Raw genomic sequence first — 14,091 nt, 5'->3', positions numbered from 1 at the left:
TTTATTCCTCAGTGATGAATTACCCCAAAATATGATGCCATATGAAAGCAATGAGTGAAAATAGGCGTAGTAAGCTAATTTACTAAGATGTTTATCACCAAAATTTGCAATGACCCTTATTGCATAAGTAGCTGAACTCAAACGTTTCAGCAGATCATCAATGTGTTTCTTCCAATTTAATCTCTCATCAATGGACATACCTAAAAATTTGGAATATTCTACCTTAGCTATATGCTTCTGATTAAGGTCTATATTTATTAATGGCGTCATACCATTCACTGTACGGAACTGTATGTACTGTGTCTTATCAAAATTCAGTGAGAGTCCGTTTACAAGGAACCACTTAGTAATTTTCTGAAAGACAGTATTGACAATTTCATCAGTTAATTCTTGTTTCTCAGGTGTGATTACTATACTTGTATCATCAGCAAAGAGAACTAACTTTGCCTCTTCATGAATATAGAATGGCAAGTCATTAATATATAATAAGAACAACAAAGGACCCCAAGACTGACCCTTGTGGAACCCCATTCTTGATAGTTCCCCAGTTTGAGGAATGTGCTGATTTTTGCATGTTACGAGAACTACTTATTTCAACTTTCTGCACTATTCCAGTTAGGTACGAATTAAACCATTTGTGCACTGTCCCACTCATGCCACAATACTTGAGCTTGTCTAGCAGAATTTCATGATTTACACAATCAAAAGCCTTTGAGAGATCACAAAAAATCCCAATGGGTGGTGTTCGGTTATTCAGATCATTCAGAATTTGACTGGTGAAAGCATATATGGCATTTTCTGTTGAAAAACCTTTCTGTGTTTGAAGCTGTTTAGAGTTTTGGTATATGTGCAGTAGTCTTTTGTTACATCATTACAGTGTCGTGTGTTATAACTATGTACATCAGAATTCCGATCAAAACTAGACAAGTTCTTTTTAATGTACACGAGACATTGAAATACATTAGGTATAATACTAAGTAATTCTCTACAGTGCGTTCTAGGTGGTACTTTACATATCAGTCTGAAAGCTTTTTTCTGGGGTGTAAATAAGCATTTTGAGTAGCAATTGTATCCCCACAAGATTGACCCATACGTCAAATGAGAGTGAATATAAGTATAATAGACAGAAAGCAAAATTTTCTCATCTATTGTTGTTGTAATTTTCTGAGCATAAATACTCCATTGTATGAATCTTTCAATAACCACTACAGCAGAATACTGTCACATGATCTTCCACAAGAAGCCAAAAAATTCTGGTTGTATGTAAAGGCTGTTTGGGGCACCAAAGTCAGTGTCCACTCACTCTCGAGTGAAACAGGAGCTGAAATTGAGGGTAGCAAAGCATTAGATGTAATGCTTAGCTCCGTTTTCAAATGTTCTTTTAGAGAGGAAACATAGCAGAACTGCCCCAATCTAATCCTTGTACACTGGAAAGATGAATGAATAAGTATTCGGGTCAGCAGTGTTGAGAAACAGCTGAAATCGTTAAAATTGAGCAAAGCTGCAAGGCCCGATGGAATCCGTATGAAATTCTATACCCTCTCTTCCAACTACAATCTATAGTAGCTCTCCTGAACAACAAACCGTTCCCAGTAGTTGGAAGAAAGTACAGGTCACACCCACTTAAAAGAAAGCTAGTAGAAGTGATCCACAAATCCACCATCCGATATCTGTGACATCAATTTGTTGTAGAATTTTAGAACACATTCTGAACTCAAAAATAATGAGATATCTCGAGCAGACTGACATCCTCCATGCCAACCATCTTGAATTCCGAAAACATCGATCGTACGAAACCGAATTTGTACTTTGCTCGCATAACATACTAAAAGCCTTAGATCAAGGCAGTCACGTAGATACAGTTTTTCTTGATTTCCGAAAAGCATTTCACTCACTATGACACCTACGCTTGTTGCCGAAAGTACGATCATATGGGGTCTCAAGAGAAATCTGTGGCTGGATTGAGGATTTTTGGAAAAGGGGAAACAGCATGTTAACTTGGTGGAGAGACATCATCTGGGACAAAAGTAACTTCGAATATGCCCCACAGAAGTGTGCTGGGATCTTTGCTGTTCATGTCGTATATTAATGAACTCAAGGAGAATATTAATAGTAACCTTTAACGTTTTGCAGACTGTGGAAGCTGCGTAAATATTCAACCACATCTTGATAATATACCAAAGTGGTGCAAAGATTGGAAACTTGCTTTAAATGTTCAAAAATGTAAAATTGTGCAATACACAAAAGGAAAAACGTAGTATCCTAAGATTATAATATCAATGAGTCACAGTTGAAATCAGTCAAATTCTACAAGTACCTCAGTATATCAGTCTGTACAAATATGAAATGGACTTATCATATGAGCTCAGTTGTGGATAAAGCCGGTTGTAGACTTCTGTTTCTTGGTAGAATACTGGGGTAGTGCAATGGGGGCTACAGAGGAGATTGCTTACAAATGACTGATGTGAACCATTCTAGACTAGAACTCAAGTGTGTCGGACCCATGCCAAGTAGGACTAGCTGGGGATATTGAACGTGTACAGAGAGTAGCACCATGACTGGTCACAGGTTTCTTTGACACATAGGGATGTGCCACAGTGTTGCTGAAGAAACTGAAATGGCAGACTCTTCAAAATAGACGTAAGCTATCCCAAGAAAGCCTGCTTAACAAGTTCCAAAAAATGGCTTTAATGATAACTCTAGGACAGTGGTTCTGAAACTTTTTGAGCTTTAGGTGCATTTAAAAGGCTTAAAATAATTGTGGGAGCACTATAGGCATATTTCTTAGGCATACTGTGAAAAGGAAAGTTGCTGTTCACCATACAGTGGAGACGCTGAGCTGTAAATAGGCACAACAAAAATACTGTCACAAATATTGCTTTCGGCCAGTAAGGCCTTTGTCAAAATTAGACGACCAACAAGCATATACACACTCACGCAAACTTAACACACACACCATTTGCGTTTGCGTGAGTGTGTATGAGAGCGTTTGAAGTCTAATTTTGACAATGACCTTACTGACCTCAAGATACATCTGTGACAGTCTTTTTGTTGTGCCTATCTGCGACTCAGCGTCTTCGCCAAATGGTGAGTAGCAACTTTCCTTTTCACAATATTGTTACATTCTGTCCTGGATTTTCCCATTGTTTCATTTCTGAGGAATATTTTATAGTAGTCAATACAGGAAATAAATACTGTGATAAAATAACACTTAAGTCATTTTATTTTGGATTTCACGTCCAGACTACAGAAAGTACAACTTATGTTTTAAAAAAATACATTATCACAATATGACAAATAATTTCTGTATAAAAATGTGAGAGATTCATGAAGCACGATTGTCACCCAAATGTGACGGCTGAGCACTGTGTTGCCTCCTAACCTGCCAAGACGAAAGGCAAGAGAAACTATTAAGTGAAACATATTGAAATGAAATAATGCAATAAAACAAACGATTAATTCAAATTATAGAGAAAAGTAATAATGGAAAACAAATGAAATGTATTTTGTGTCTACTCTTTCTAGTGTTCATGAGAAACATGAGCCTGATATGTTCTCGCGATTTCTTCAATGTTTGGAGGTATATTTGAAAGACAAACTCTCTTCTCCTCGTCAATACATTGAAGAGATCCACTCTTTTTACATTTAATTGCGATGAGGGCAGGAAATCCTAATTCACATAAATCTGATGTCGAAAACTAGTAAAATCTTCAAGGCCTTTTTAGATATCGACTCAGACTCTTCTTTTATAGAAATCCAAAAGGCCCCAAGAGACTACTCCTCTCACCTAATCATCAGTCCACGCTCAGAGATATAGCTGCCAATTCTTCTTTTTCTGTTAATGTTAAGCTGAAGTCATCTGAAGTTTCCATGAATGGATTTTGAATCCAATCGTACTGTTCAGTGTTGAAGGATGGAAAATAAGAACTCAAGTTCTCTTTATTAATTTATTTATATACACGTCAAGTTCCGTAGGACCAAATTGAGAAACAAATCTCCAAGGTCATGGAACACGTCAGTAATATATAAGTATAAAATATAATAAAGTATAATATAATATAACATAACATAATATAAAAGTAATAACAGATGAAAATAAAATGTTTATTTATGAACGAGAAAAAAATCAAGCAGAAAGTTTAAGTAAACACAATCAACAGTACAATAAGAATCAGCTTAATTTTTCAAGGAACTCCTCGATAGAATAGAAGGAATGACCCATGAGGGAACTCTTCAGTTTCGATTTGAAAGTGCCTGAATTACTGCTAAGATTCTTGAGTTCTGGTGGTAGCTTATTGGACATGGATGCAGCAGTATACCGCAAACTGTTCTGCACAAGAGTTAAGGAAGTCTGATCCGAATGCAGGTTTGATTTCTGCTAAGTATTAACTGAATGAAAGCTGCTTATTTTTATGAATAAGCTAATATTGATAACAAGAAATTACAATAAGGAACGTATATATTGAGAGGCCAATGTCAAAATACCCGGGTGTCGATAAGAGCTTTGTGAACTTACACCACATATTGTCCAAACTGCCTGTTAGTTTATTTTCTACAAGCCATGAACTTAGGTCATGAACCGCACTATTTGAAACAGAGCCAGTGTTGCACACAACATCCTTTACTACCAAGCTAGTGTCATCAGCAAACAGAAATATTTTAGAGTTACCTGTAATACTAGAGCGCATATCATTTATATAAATACGGAGCAGGAGTAGCCCCAACACTGATTCCTGGGGCACCCTCACTTGACCATACCCCACTCAGACCCTACATCACAAGCATTCTCAACACTGTGGATAATGACCTTTTGCTGTCTGTTGTTAAAGTAAGAGGTGAAACAGTTGTGAGGTACTCCCTGTATTCTGGAATGGCCCGACTCCTGGAACAATGTTTTGTGATCAACACAATCAAACGCCTCAGTCAAATAAAAAAATATGTTAGCATTCGAAACTTCTTGTTTAATCCATCCAGTACCTCATAGAGAAAAGAAATATAGCATTTTCAGTTGTTAAGCGACTTCTAAAGCCAAACTGTACATTTGATAGCAAATCGTGTATATAGAATGATCAATTATCCTTACATATACAGCCTTTTCAATAACTCTAGCAAACACTGATAGCATAGAAAAAGTTCTAAAACTGTATATATTATCCCTTTATCCCTTTATATAAAGCAGCTTTACAACTGAGTACTTAAATCATTTAGGAAAGTGACCGTTCCTAAAGGAAAATTTACAAATAGGGCTAAATACAGGGCTAACACGTGCAGCACAGTACTTAAATATTCTGCTAGGTACTCCATCATATCCATGAGAGTCCTTAGCCTCAGTGATTCAATTATTGACTCAATCTCGCCTTGTCTGTATCACAGAAGAGTATTCCAGACATCAATCTTGGAAAGGCGTTTGCCAAGAGAGTTGTATAATTCCCTGTAGAAACTAAATTTTTATTTAATTCAACAATGTCCAGAAAATGATTCTTAAATATATATATCTGTACATATATCTGATTTGTCAGCAACAGAAATATTCTTACTGCAAACTGACTTTATATTGTCAGCCTTGTGCTGCTGACCAGACACTTCCTTCACAACTGACCATAGGGTTTTAATTTTATCTCTGAATTAGCTATTCTATTTGCATATCGCATACTCCTTGCCTTCCTGATAACATTTTAAGCACCTTACAGTACTGATTGTAATGGGCTACTGTAGCTAGATTGTGACTACTAACATTTTGATATAATTCCCTCGTTGTTCTACATGATATCCTTACCCCACATGTCAGCCACCCAGGCTGCCTTTTACAATTAGTACCCCATTTAGAACATTCTAATGGAAAGAAACTCTCAAAGAGCGTGAGAAATGTGTCAAAAAAATTTCTCTGTTGCAGTTGGATTAACTTTCTACATAATTTGTAATTATATATGACAGTTTTTTTAGTACAAAAGCGTTTTAGTGTTAAAATTGGTGTTTCATGGTCTGAAAGGCCATTCGCCCTTTTACTAACAGAATGCCCTTCTAGTGATGAAGAATGGATAAAAATATTATCTGTGGCGGTACTACTGTTCCCCTGCACCATTGTTGGGAAAAACACAATCTGCATCAGATCATTTGAATTTAGGAGATCTACCACCATCCTTTTTCTTGCACCATCATACACAAAATTTATACTGAAGTCACCACATATAACTAATTTCTGGTACTTGCCATAAAGTGAATCAAGAACCCTCTCTAGCTTGAGCAGAAATGCTCTGAAGTCAGAGTTAGGGGACCTATAAACAACATCAACAATTATTAGTTTCAGTAAATTCAACTGTCCCTGCACAACATTCAAATATCTGTTTGGTGCAGTGTCGTGTTACGTCTATGAACTCAAATGGGATACTGTTTTTTACATACTTGATCACTCTCCCACCCCAAAAGGAACTCCTTGAAAAACAGCCAGCTAATCTGTATTCTGGCAAAGGAAGCCTCTGGATTGTCAAATTATTTAAGTGGTGCTCCAAGATACCAATAATTTCAGAGTCAACATCTATCAGCAGTTCATTAACTTCATTTCTAATACTTCTCATATTTTGATGAAATATTCTAATTCCTTCTCTACTTGGAAACATGACGTCCTCTGAAGGTGAGACCTTACTTAGAGGGACTTCCTTTAAGCAGGTATACCTATCAGCTGAATTCAATCTAAAAGAGGTGCAGCTCCAACACCAACTACTGCAGGAATTTTACCATGAGTGATGCCACTAGCACCTATAAGCTTTGCCAAACTCCCATTCCCATACCTATTGAGGCGGCGTCCGTGCCTAGTGAAACCCGATCTATCGACAGACCCAACTGGCACCACTGAAATGTACCCCATGCTCTCTGCCATTGGTGCCCTCTCCAGCCCCCTGTTAACGCGCCTAACAGCCACATCAGAATGAGGCCGATCATGGCGCTGAAACAGTAGCACGAAATGCACATCAATGCCACCAGTAACTATGATTAAATGATCTATTAATGTTGGAAGTACACTACTGGCCATTAAAATTGCTACACCACGAAGATGACGTGCTACGGACGCGAAATTTAACCGACAAGAAGAAGATGCTGTGATATGCAAATGATTAGCTTTTCAGAGCATTCACACAAGGTTGGCGCTGGTGGCGACACCTACAACGTGCTGACATGCGGAATGTTTCCAACCGATTTCTTATACACAAACAGCAGTTGATCGGCGTTGCCTGGTGGAACGTTGTTGTGATGCCTCGTGTAAGGAGGGGAAATGCGTACCATCACGTTTCCGACTTTGATAAAGGTCGGATTGTACACTATCGGTTTATCGTATCACGACATTGTTGCTCTCGTTGGTCGAAATCCAGTGACTGTTAGCAGAATATGGAATTGGTGGGTTCAGGAGGGTAATACGGAATGCCGTGCTGGATCCCAACAGCCTCGTATCACTAGCAGTCGAGATGACAGGCATCTTACCCGTATGACTGTAACGGATCGTGCAGCCACGTCTCGATCCCTGAGTGAACAGATGGGGACGTTTGCAAGGCAACAACCATCTGCACGAACAGTTCGACGACGTCTGCAGCAGCATGGACTATCAGCTTGGAGACCGTCTGCGGTTACCCTTGACGCTGCATCACAGCAGGAGTGCCTGCGATGGTTTACTCAACGACGAACCTGAGTGCATGAATGGCAAAATGTAATGTTTAGGATGAATCCAGGTTCTGTTTACAGCATCATGATGGTCGCATCCGTGTTTGGCGACATCGCGGTGAACGCACATTGGAAGCGTGTATTCGTCATCGCCATACTGGCGTATCACTCGACGTGACGGTATGGGGTGCCATTGGTTACACGTCTCTGTCACCTCTTGCTCGCATTGATGGCACTTTGAACAGTGGACGTTACATTTCAGATATGTTACGACCCGTGGCTCTAACCTTCATTCGATGCCTGTGAAACCCTAAATTTCAGCAGGATAAGCACGACCGTATGTTGCAGGTCCTGTACGGGCCTTTCTGGATACAGAAAATGTTCGACTGCTGCCCTGGCCAACACATTCTCCAGATCTCTCACCAACTGAAAACGTCTGGTCAATGGTGGCCGAGCAACTGGCTCGTCACAATACACCAGTCACTACTATTGATGAACTGTGGTATCATGTTGAAGCTGCATGGGCAGCTGTACCTGTACACGCCATCCAAGCTCTGTTTGACTCAGTGCCCAGGCATATCAATTCCGTTATTACGGCCAGAGGTGGTTGTTCTGGGTACTGATTTCTCAGGATCTATGCACCCAAATTGTGTGAAAATGTAATCACATGTCAGTTCTAGTATAATACATTTGTCCAATGAATACCCGTTTTCATCTGCATTTCTTCTTGGTGTAGCAATTTTAATGGCCAGTAGTGTATTTCATTTATGCATGTGCTCCTTAGCAACGGGAACATTTCCAAGTTACCTTGAACAGCTTTACTTTTTTATATTTGTAGTTTTCTGTGAAATGCTTTAATTTTGTACGTGGATGTGAGGATATTTTCTTCTTTCCCTTGCATGCTAGTGTTCAAAATGTTGAAGTGCTGAACTATATCGGCCAAATACTGCAATCTGGCAATCCAAAATTCATTCCAAAGGAGGTTGCAAAAATGTAAATGTTTCATTTCTTAGAAAAAAACACGAGTTCTTATCGTAGCTCATGCACTCGGGCAAGTACTTTCCCCCTCGACAACTATCTGACTTCTCTTTGTAAAAGCAACCGTCTGTGTTCTAACTCCATACCGACACAAAGTTTTTGGGATAAATGGAGTCTGACAGGTCTTCTTTTAATAAAATTTACTATCTGAACAACTTGTCTAAGACTTCTCTCAGTTTTTCTCCCAATGTTTTTGCTGTTAAGGTCTCCCTACGAAGAATGCAGTGAGTTATGATAACATCTTAATTGTTTTTACAAAAGAAATAACACGCTTAACACAGCCTACCAATGAGGGTCGCCATCTGTACAAATGCCTACACACAACGGTCATGTTAACTGCACCTTATTTAGATAATCATTTAAAATGTTGAAAACATCCTCACCTTTACTAGACACACTTAGTTCCTTGCAAAAAAGACGCTGATTTACTATTTGATCTTGATTAATGAAATGGAAAAATGCTAAGCGTTGCGATTGGTTGGTAATATCTGTTGAGTCATCAACTTGCAATGCAAAGTTTGAGTGCTTAATTTTATTACTGCATACATTTCTCAATATCAGTAGACATTTCTGCAATATGGCTGTGAACTGTATTATTCGACAAAGGAATCTTGCTCATTTTCATAGCTGCTTTATTTCCTAGCATCCTCATGACCTTTTTTTGCAAGCAGGCAAAATAAGTGACTCACCTATATAGTATGAGCTTTCATACTCTTTGCTATTAGTTCAGAGACTTGGTAGGAAGCGATCAGAACTTTATCAGAAATCCTTTTAAAAGAATTTGCCGCTCTTCTTTGTTGTGCAGATGGTCTGTTGAAATAGCTTACAGGTTTATCTTGCAAATGTGAATGTATTGTTTTAAAATGTTTGCTCAGTTTACTAGGAAGCAGAGATTATGTAGCTTTCATTGCACTTACGACTAGTCCGCTGTTTTTCCTCTTTACTTGTACTTAGCGTTTGTTCACTTCCAGAATCGCATTCTTTGACGGCATGCTTGTTCTTCAGAAATCTGTCCATTTCATTTTGTTGTATTTTGCATATAGTGTTCACTTCTAACTCTTTGAAATTAGGCAGTACGCTGTACACAGAACATGAGCACCACATATGCTAACAACACCTCACTGCACATATCAATGTCACCTGAAAGCTCTGCGATAGCGTCTAACCCACAACAAAGGAATAGTGTTTTAATTTTGGGCCTGGAGTCTTGTACCTCCATGAGTTAACAGAGCTGCCAACGATACTTTTCAAGTTCTGTTAACCTTGCTGGAAGTTTCTGTCATGAATCCGCTGGATCACTAAACTACAGTGGAAATGATGCTCAGAACTAGCAAGGCTTCATGGACAATGACGATCATGTTCACTTCTGCTACTCACCTGTGGCAAAGAACATCAAATGAAATTCTTTTAGTCATGGACAGCTCGAGGTCAAACAATAAGCAGCTCTCATAGATAATTCCCTCTCCCGGTTTCTCTTTTCAATAATATTTCATTGACAAGAGAAAGGTATGCATTTTCAATAAAACATTATTAAAAAGTGACTAATTGTGGATGTTATTTATAATTTTTTGATACACTGTCTCGGTACCTACATCTATCTATATCTACATGGGTACTCTGCAAATCACATTTAAGTGCCTGGCAGAGAGTTCATCCAATCTCAATCACAATTCACTATTATTCCAATCTCGTATAGCGCGCGGAAAGAATGAACACCTATATCTTAATGTACGAACTCTGATTTCCCTTATTTTACCGTGGTGGTCGTTCCTCCCTACGTATGTCGGTGTCGACAAAATATTTTCGCATTTGGACACTCTCTCCCAAATTTCGCGATAATACAAAACGTGCTGCCTTTCTTTGAACTTTTTCGATATACCCCATGAGGTCCTATCTGGTAAGAATGTCACACCACACAGCAGTATTGTAGAAGAGGACGGACAAGCGTAGTGTAGGCGATCTCCTTAGTAGGTCTGTTACATTTTCTAAGTGTCCTGAAAATAAAACACAGTCTTTGGCTAGCTTTCCCCACAACATTTTCTATGTGTTCCTTCCAATTTAAGTTGTTCATAATTGTAATACCTAGGTACTTAGTTAAATTTATGGCTTCTAGATTAGACTGATTTATCGTGTAACCGAAGTTTAACGAGTTTCTTTTAGCACTCATGTGGATGACCTCATACTTTTCTTTATTTAGGGTCAACTGCCACTTTTCGCAACATTCAGATATCTTTACTAAATCGTTTTGCAGTTTTTGTGATCTTCTGATGACTTTATTAGTCGATAAACGACAGTGGCATCTGCAAACAACCAAAGATGGCTGTTCAGATTGTCTCCCAAATCGTTTATATAGATAAGGAACAGCAAAGGGCCTATAACACAACCTTGGGGAACGCCTGAAATCACATCTGTTTTACTCAATGACTTTCCGTCAATACTAAATAGGTCATAAAGGCCAATAATAATAATAATATGCAGTTCACTGCCCACGTGCTACTGCAGGGCCACTCGGAGTCAGGTGGAACAGGTTGGGAATCATTGGGAACGACACAAAATCTTCCAAACTCTATGAACAAGCTCAATCTCAGCGTGGCTACCATCATAAAAGAAAAACGTCCATAGGAAAATCAACTGCGAAACAATAGCCCAAGAAGATCAGACAATATCCGTAAGAGTTTCCATCGGAAAAATCTGTCAATCGTCAAATATTTTTCATCCTTTTGTCCTCAGTCTGAACGCTTGGATCTGACCAGAAATCCATGAACGCTTGACAGCAATGTGGATTAACCCAATGATTATTTACAAACCTTAAGAGTGACTCAACTGTCGTACTGTTTGGTTGCCGAAAGAGGGCAGGGAACGAGGAGTGCGAAAATAATTTGCACAGCGCTTACACCGCGAACGGTGGTGAGAGGGAGGAATGGTTAGGAATAATTTCATGACCAATGCTAGTCATCCACGGATGCCCGTGTGCCTGGTACCGACCAGCGATTAAGGTAGTTATATTTTTCACACAAAAGTAAAAAGGGTTCCCTAAAAGCGCCTTCTTTCCCTCAAAAATTGTAAAATTAAGGTAACGCTGTTGTAATTCAGTTCTAGTGCAAGGAGTTGATGAAAATGGCAACTGAAGCATTTAAGGTTATAAATGAGCATGAAGCATTATGTTGCAAGAAACTTGTAGTACATGGTTGCAGTCTTGGACTGCAAGTTTTTTACGACATATGAAATATGTTACTGTGTCGTCCAGGCCAAAGTTTACCACAAATAAAGTGTTACATTTATAATCATATTTACACTCATTATTAAATGAATTAATCACTCCCACCACTGCATATTGTTATGATTGTAGCAATGTGACAGTTACCTGAGAGTTCTGTTTCTCCAGACCGCAGCATTCTGCCAGCGAAATAATTATTTTTCTTGCCCAACTATGAATTAGACCTACACTTCCCCAGAATTCCTTACACCTCTTGGTAGTGTAAGGGATGACCTAGATGGGCCAGCAATGGCTTTGTCATCACTCATTATTTTGAAATACCATTGCCCAGTTCCCAAACAGCCGCTACTGTTAGATAGCTAAGATTAGCAGCAATGGAGAGAGAAGACAGTCGGCATGAAACGTTCCGAATACTGTCGACTCTACAAGGAGAATAAGCTAACTTATTTCCTTAACCAAACTGAACCATTCTATAAAAGTTAAGGACTCGTTACGTATTATACCTGTCGTGAAATGGATAAAATTAACTGTACGTTCTTTCATATTTGGCCATATGTTTTCCCAAAACATTACAGGGCATACCTTTGAGAACCACTGCTCTAGGAAAATACCACACCCCCTATGTACGAGGGTAAGTCAAGCCAATTAGTATCCGCAATTTAGTTATATTTTTGTTTATTTTGGTATTACTGTCGTTTTACGTTGATGAGACATGCTTTGTTTATTTGTTGTTATAACCTTTGCAATTTTCAAACTTTTAGGCAGGCCCCCACAACCGCACGAGTGGTCCACTGTGAAGAGCGGACAAATTGAATAGCTGGCCGGCGGCCATTAGAGTGGTAAACTGACGCGCGGATTTCGAATGTTTATACATCGCTTTTGGTTATAAAATGCCTTCCCTAGAGTTAGGTCACAAACATAATGCCTCATTTAAATACGTTACTACAATATAGTTTTTAATTTATGAACAAACAACTAGTCAGTGTTTATGAATTTATATTACGTAGTACATGGAATCTGCCTTAGCTACAAGTTATGCACTGGACCCCTAGCATTTTTCGTAGTTCATTTACGATAGATGTACGCAAAATGCATCAAAATACTCGAAGATTTGCCCACTATGTTAATAGATATTTTCTGACTCTACCTTGCTTTAGATTTTATGACGAAAAGTGCGTTATATATGGCGTAGTGCTTTGGCAACTCACGACCAAATTATCAAGTTTCAACCTAACCTAGACCATGAAAACACTACCGATCAGCCAGCTACAACAAACAAGACTTCAGGCAGGCATCCAGTATCGCATTAGTCACAATATTTACCTTCGAAGGTGTACACTTCAGTTTATATGTGTGGTTTTTTCATATAATAAATAAAACTCAACAACTGTTCCATCGAGAGAAGTTGTGAAATCAGATTAGAATTACACACATTCAGTTGCATTTTATAACGATAAAAAGCCTGCTAACTCAAATTTCGTGTTGCTTGCAACTCAACTTTTATAGTTAAAATAAAATGTGGTTCACAAAGAAAAATTTATCTTCTGCTGTATATGGTCTGGAAAACGAAAGATGGATGGAACAGCATCATCTTTCAGCTTTCTGTGATTTACGTAATTTCCAAGGAAACAACTTTCTTCAAAATGATCGGAACATATAAAATGGTATTCTGTCGGTCGGAAACCTTGCCTCCTGACAGCGTGTAACCATTTTTGTAACAGCTGTGGTTTTGAGAAAGGAAACCTGCAAATATATGCACAGACATTATGGTAATACCGTGTTACAAAAACATTTACTAAGCAAGTGCACTGACATACAAAACAACTTAAAACATCCACATACCTGTGAAATGTAATATTCGTTCCTTTTTCGAATTTATTTGTACAATTAATCGCTGCACAACTCTTCACCATTGTACTTCTTTTGGTTGGAACGTACAGACAGTAGAATTACGAGTAACAAATACTGTATGTACGCCCCAACAAATATACAACGTTGAATCAGGGTCTTCATAAACAACAATACTAGACAACACATCAGACTACCACCACTATAATGGCGTCCAGCCGAAGGTTCAAATTATCCCGCGACTGCAGCGCCATCAGTGAGTCTAGTTATTTTTTACAAGGTCTTTGCTTTTAGGTTACTTTGATTATCGCTGCCATGGTGTTAATCATTGCTGC

This window comes from Schistocerca piceifrons, chromosome 4 (genome assembly GCF_021461385.2).
Source record: "Schistocerca piceifrons isolate TAMUIC-IGC-003096 chromosome 4, iqSchPice1.1, whole genome shotgun sequence".
In the NCBI taxonomy this organism is placed as follows: domain Eukaryota; kingdom Metazoa; phylum Arthropoda; class Insecta; order Orthoptera; family Acrididae; genus Schistocerca; species Schistocerca piceifrons.
This window is presented reverse-complemented; position numbering follows the sequence as displayed.